This window comes from Perognathus longimembris, chromosome 5 (genome assembly GCF_023159225.1).
Source record: "Perognathus longimembris pacificus isolate PPM17 chromosome 5, ASM2315922v1, whole genome shotgun sequence".
Lineage (NCBI taxonomy): Eukaryota > Metazoa > Chordata > Mammalia > Rodentia > Heteromyidae > Perognathus > Perognathus longimembris.
Window position 1 is genome coordinate 45,806,106 of NC_063165.1, and position 7,271 is coordinate 45,813,376.

The following is a 7,271-nucleotide window of genomic DNA, read 5'->3' on the forward strand; positions in this document are numbered from 1 at the left end:
CTTCGTCCCTCCATTGTTTTTTGCCTCCCTTACCCACCAAGGATAGATAAATGAACAAAGAAGACAAAAAGAAAAAAAAACAAACCCAAACAAAATCTCTTGTTCCAATTTCCTGGATTTCATTTTGATAAATATTATTTTATATGACCAGAAGCACATAGGCATTGTGCCTTTGTGTTCCTCCTCCAAGCATATCCTTTAACACTACATGAAGGAGGTTACACCTGAGTCACAATGAAAAAAGTCCATACTCATAGTCTTCTGGCAACGCATTTGAGAGAACTGTTAACACTGAAGGTGAAAAAAACAAAGCATTAAGCACAATAAGTGAAGATGTCAGTTAAAGATTCATCATGAAAATCAACTTCAGATGGCAGCAAATTGAGTACACTCTTAATATCCTCATTCTAATCAAGTCCATTTTGGTATATACATTGGTGTGTCAAATCTGTAAGTCAGTGCCTGCATACCTCAGTTTCATTAAGGTAATTGGAAAAATAATTGTCTTATTGCTGAAGTTTAAAGATACCTTAACCTTGTAGAGTTGAGATTTCTCCTAATAGGAATTCTCAGGATGAGCAAGTTGCAGGTATTAGAATTTTTTTCCAATGGGGGAAAATTGTCAGAATTTAAAAGCTGTCTAGGCCAACTTGGGAACAATTTGAGCTCCATGATAATTAAGAATGGAAGTATATTGTAGAGCAGTGAAAATAACTGATCAAATTAATTGAATGAACAGTTCACATAAGATGTACAAGTAGCAAATAAATATAGAAAGATACATTCGCCATTCTTAGCCACAAAGGAAATTCTATCTCATCCCAGTCAAAATGGCTATTATCTGGGAAACAAATAAAAAAATGATAAGAATATGTTCAGATGCAGGAAGACACCTTATATGTTGTTGGTGGGAAAAGTGTGTGTGTGCGTGTGCACGTACACACACGCGCACGCACACATGTGCTAGTCCTAGTGCTTAAACTCAGGGCCTAGGTGCTGTCCCTGAGCTTCTTTTTGCTCAAGGCTAGCACTCTACCACTTGAGCCCCAATTCCACTTCTGGCTCTTTTAGTAGTTTATTGGAAATAAGTCTCAAAGACTTTTACTGCCTGGGATGACTACAAACCATGATCCTCAGGTGTCAGCCTCCTAAGTGGCTAGGATTACAGACATGAGCCATTGGTGGAAATTTAAAGTAATTCAATTAAGTAAAATTAATCCAATTACTATTGAAATATAGCAGTTCCTCATATGGAGGTTCATCCATATGATACTGCTATACCACTTTGGTCATACATATAGCTAAGGGAATATAAGTCAGCATGCAACAAAGACACCAAGGCCTTTTCAACAACCAAGCTATGGAATGAGCCCAGGAGCCATCAACTGATGAATGAATAAAGAAAAGGAGGTACATACACACATGGTAAACTAAAGCCATAAAAAAAAATTATGTTGTTTGCAGGAAAATGGGTAGAACTAGTGATTATTATGTTGTACAACATAAAGCAAACTCAGAAACATATTTTAGGAAAGTAGAATCTAGACCTGACATCAAGAACAATAGTATGATATAAATACAAAATGAAGAATGTTTGGAAGGAGACAGTGGAAGAGGGGAAAAGTGAGTAATGAAGGTAAACATGATCAAAGTATATTATATACACTATGAAATAATATAATAAAACCCACTAAAAGTGATTTTTTAAGAAGATGAGAAGGGTAGACAGGAGGGGAGAGTATGAAAGAGCAATAGAAGGACTGAACTCGATCAAGAGCAATAGAGGGATTGAACTTGATCAAAGTACATTAAGTGTATGCATAGAAATAACACAATAAAATCCCTTTACATGATTAATATATGATTATTTTTTAAGAAAAAAAGCTAATAGGAAAAATTTAAAAGACCAGACTAACCATAATCTGGTTTACATTGCCCAATGACATGAGAAATTACATAATCAGAAGACTTTAATTATTTGAGAGCTGCTATCTGCTTATGATTACTGTCTTAAAAAAAAACCTTACACGCAAACATAAATTGGAACACTGAGGTTCACAATTAGTGCATGTCACCATCAAATGAAAACACTGATTAAGTTTGAGGTCATGTGCCTGTGTTCTCTAATACATGGAAGTGAGACCTAAAATATAAACAGAGTGTCATATTTAAGAAACCATCCTCTAATCCAAGTTGCTGAAAAACTAGACCTGTATTTTTCTTCTAAGAGTTTTATACCTCTGGGTTGAATATTTATTTCTTTGATTCCTTTGTGATATTTTGTGCATAGAATGTAAGGTGGGATTCCTACTTCCTTATTTTGTATGTAATGCCTGCTTCTTCCATTGTCCTTGCACCATTTGCTGAAGACTATTCTTTTCAAATTGACCATATGTATGGACATATGTAAACTATCTGGATCCACAAATCATATTCCATGCATCTGTGTAGCTGTCATCATGCCAGAATCACACTGCTTCTTTCTTTGTTTCTGAGTGTGGGACTCCAGGCCTTGCATATGCTAGGCAAACACTACAACCCAGCTACATGGCCAGCCTCTGCCCATCTTCATTCCTCTAGCTCTGACATCAGGAAAGGTGAATCCTCCCACTATTTCAACATTGTCTAAGCAATTGTAGGAAATGGACATGAACCATGGGATTCAGCTTCTTTGCCCCATATCCTAAACAGTTGGACATGGGATAGCATCTGCCCCTCCAAACCAATGGAGGAAGTGTTGCCATCTTAAATTAAGATTTCTAATCTTGGGAGCTACAAATATAAGGTGCATTTCCTTAGTTTTTTAATTTAGTTACAGGGCTTGAACTCAGGGTGTCCCTGAGCTCTTTTTGCTCAAGAATAGTGCTCTACCACTTTGAGCCACAGCTCCACTTCTGATTTTCTGGTGGTTAATTGGAGATAAGAGCCTCATGGACTTTCCTGTTTGGGCTAGTTTTTAACAGAGATCCTCAGATCTCCTACATAGCTGCGTAGCTAGCTACACCTCCTGCGTAGCTAGGATTGTAGGCATGAACCACCAGCGCCCAGCTGTAAGGTGCATTTCTATTTACTTAGTCCTTTCACTTCTACAGGAAATACTAATATTTTACAAAAGTAAGAGACACTAGAACCCTCAAAGTAAGAACTGCTTGGTGTCTTTCCAATCTCCATAGAGCCGGGCTAGTTCACTGTTTCCCAACAACAAGTCCATTGATATTGAGTTTGGCCTTGTTCTGTAATCAAATGACCCTCAACTACAAAGATATGTAGCAAGACTATTAAGACTTTTACAAGCTCAGTAGAATCAGAACCCTAGTTAGTGGTGAACTTAAAATTTGAACTCCAGTCTTGCTGACGCCAGAATCTGTTTTCCTCATCACTACTCTTCACAACTCTTTGAATTTAACTAGCTGCCAATGACCTCTAAAAAGTCAAATTACAGAGCAATGAAGCAACTGGTCACCTATCAAAGTGCACATCTGGCCATTGAATTTTTTTGTATGTCATATTTCTAATTTTACATATGGTTCTCTAACGCTGCTTAGTCTTGCCTCTTTATCTCTAGCCCCTGGAAGTTTCCTTTTTCATGGATTTTCTATACTTAGTACTTGAGGCTTTGATTATTCACATACTAAGCATCATGGGAAAATTGCCCCTGTATTTGAATATTATCCTTCTATTAATATGTTCAGAATCATGTGGCTTTTTAATAACAGCAAGATTCTATGGTATCTCTCATCTTGCTCTGAAAAAAAATTATGGACATTTGCAAACCACAGCTTCCTACCAATCAATAAGACAGTGTGGGAAAAAGTAACTGCGACCCGCACAGTTTCTTGCAGACAGATTTTCTTCTCTCCTTTCTTATTAACAGTGGGACATCGTTTCTAACTACAAATAACCCTGGAGAGACAAAGACCAGAGAGGAGGGGCTGAAGCTGAAGATGGTATATTTTTAGCCATTTTGATTAAATTATGGAGATGTGAAGTTGATAATTTATTGAAGGGGAACAGGGAAGTCTATGTAAATGTTTGCAGATGAATAATTAATGTGACTTTCCGACATCACTAGGCCTTTAATTAAAGCCACTGTAAAACAAAGCAAGACCCGTACAGCACAATTATTATTGCAGCTAATTGTAACTTTCCTACCCTAAGTAACATTTGAGAGTTCATGCTTAATTTGTATCTTTAAAAGGAAGATAGACCATACCTAGGGCGCCAGTTGCTTTTTATTCCAGCTTAGTTAAGCTTCCCTACAGACCAAAAAAAATCGTCTATTAATATATTAATGAATGTCACTCTACTAAAAAAAGTTAACCTATAGTTTGGGTAATATTCTGGGGGTTTTTAATATATATAAAATATTTATTTATTTATTTATTTATAAGTTTACCATATGTTTAATATACATTATCTTATTATATATAGTTTATTTATTATATATAAATTTTCATGCTACCAATATATATGTGCTTTGTAATGACATAGAAAGTTTCATGGATATGCAGTGTTTCTAACTCTCAACACCCTCTAACTTGTTTCATCTTTTATTATTTTATAACTAATTGAATATTTGCCAATGCATGGGGAAAGACAATCATCATTATTTACTTTTGACTGACTTTTCATCTGCATAGTTCCATTTTTCATCCATATTTTTCTCTTTTACTCTTAATTTTTTCTATCTCTTCCACATCTATTTTTATATCTATCTTTCCTCTATGTTAACATGGAGCTTAAAAGCATCCATTGCTGGGGCTGGGGATATAGCCTAGTGGCAAGAGTGCCTGCCTCGGATACACGAGGCCCTAGGTTCGATTCCCCAGCACCACATATACAGAAAACGGCCAGAAGCGGCGCTGTGGCTCAAGTGGCAGAGTGCTAGCCTTGAGCGGGAAGAAGCCAGGGACAGTGCTCAGGCCTGAGTCCAAGGCCCACGATTGGCCAAAAAAAAAAAAAAAAAGCATCCATTGCTCTCTACCTCCAAGTTTACTATATATTTTCATAAGACTTTGGTAATCACTAAATTCAATGTTCTTCTCTTCATTTGGGATTCAAAGTCCTTCTCTTCATTTGGAGAAAGATTCCCTAGAACCAGCAAACAGATGTGTCCAGATGTGTCCACCACAGCGCCTTTACTATGAGGTCTGTATCTCATTGCTATTCCTATCTCTTGTGTCTGTCTCAGTAGGGCTAGGTGCAAATGATAAGCCCCAAAGAATAGTTAACCTGAAATAAATAGATGAATAATTCATTGTAAAAATAGAACACCAAAGATTATTTATTCATCCAACTAATCAACATGATCACTTCTGAGAAAGAAATTAAATTAAGAACAGAAGGTAGCATAAATACAACCAAGAAATGGTCCTAAGACATGTTAAGGGACATTTTCAGAAAACTGAAGCATCCTGGTAAATTACCTTATTCCACATGGCAGGAGTATACTAGTCAAGTTAATGACATCAATAGTTATAGGTAACAGTTTTAAGTCACTTGGGAGACAAAGGTAGCAGCATCATGGTTAGAGGATAGCTTAGGCTAAAGAGTAAGACCTTAAAAGTCTACAGGACAGGGCTGGGGATATAGCCTAGTGGCAAGAGTGCCTGCCTCGGATACACGAGGCCCTAGGTTCGATTCCCCAGCACCACATATACAGAAAATGGCCAGAAGCGGCGCTGTGGCTCAAGTGGCAGAGTGCTAGCCTTGAGCGGGAAGAAGCCAGGGACAGTGCTCAGGCCCTGAGTCCAAGGCCCAGGACTGGCAAAAAAAAAAAAAAGTCAACAGGACAGAGTGGTAAAGGCCTGTAACCCCACGCACACATAAGGTCTAGGTAGGAAGATCTCAGTTCAAGGCCGGCTGGGTGACAGAGGAGGGGAGAGAACAAGCATGAAACCCTATGTAAAAAATAAAGCAAAACAGGCTGAGAATGTGATTCAAGTGGCAGAGCACCTGCCTAACAATCATGAAACTGAGTTCAAACCCTGGTACCATCAACAAACAAACAAACAAACAAAATCCAAGTGATACAAGATATACCTATAGACCACCAAATACAAATGAGTTGAGGCAAACTACTTAGCTGTGTGAGGCCATTCCTCTTGTTTGGTGGGGAAAAGAATGAAGTATCATCTGATGGACTGATTGGAGGATATTGTGTGTTCCAAGAAAGCAATGCCCACGGGGTTTGCATTTGGTGTGGGAGTGAAGACAAGTCGCTGGAAGACCAATGAAAACTGAACAGAGGAAGGTGAAAGGAACAAGCCTCTCCAGACCAAAGTCGGGTAGGTGAGCAAAAGCAGAAAATTTGAGAAAAAAGGCAGCTCTATTTTTAACACCACATAACAGAAGCAGCTCTGAAATACTGAAAGTAACTTTTCTAAAACCCCCTCTTTATGCAAGTTAGGAAACACTATTATCACAGTATAATAAGCTAAATAAAAGCAGAAAAGTAAAAGCACAAAGAAAACTGTTGTTTTAAAGTGACAATATAATGTTGCATTGATCTGTGCCTCTCTTTCTTTCTCTTTCTCTCCTCACTCTCTCTCTTTCTCTCTCTCTCTCACACACACACACACACTCCCACCAGATTAGAGTTCAGGCTCAGATCTGAGAATGTGTGATCTTTCTTTAAGCCAACACCTTCTCCTCCACAGTAAGAACCCAAGAGCCATGAAAGGGCTTGTGTAAAATAATATACAGTTTCTGAAAGAGTTAAACAGTGAGTGGAATAGAATTATCAGGGTCAGAATCAGTAAGATAAAGGTTCAGAGGGTTATCTTGCCTGACTCCATTTCCTTTGACATGGTCTAGGTGACCTTTGTACTCCCCTAGAACATCCATGTTCGTTGTTTACTTTCCAAAGGCAGAGTGCATTCCAGAATCATGAAAGCTGGGACATCTTACCCTGCTTATGTGCTTAACAAGTTAGACCCTTGTTCTTCATGAACCCTGGCAGAAGACCTGAGATTTCTGGATCAGAGAAAAAGCCCTTACAAGAGTAGTTCAGGCTCACATGAGCTCACCTCCTTCGATCCTCACAATGAAAGCTGGAGAGTCAGGTACCACTCCCTAAGCATGCCCTCAATCGTGTTTCCCTAAAACAAAGCTTCTGTGAGAAGCAGTATGATACTGCACCAAGATACACTTTCATTTTAATGACTACTTTAAAAAGTATAAAACAAGCTTTTTAGACACAGAAATTATGCATTACTGAGCCTTATATTCTGAAGAACAACTCAGTGTCTAACAGAATAGAATGTTTGTTA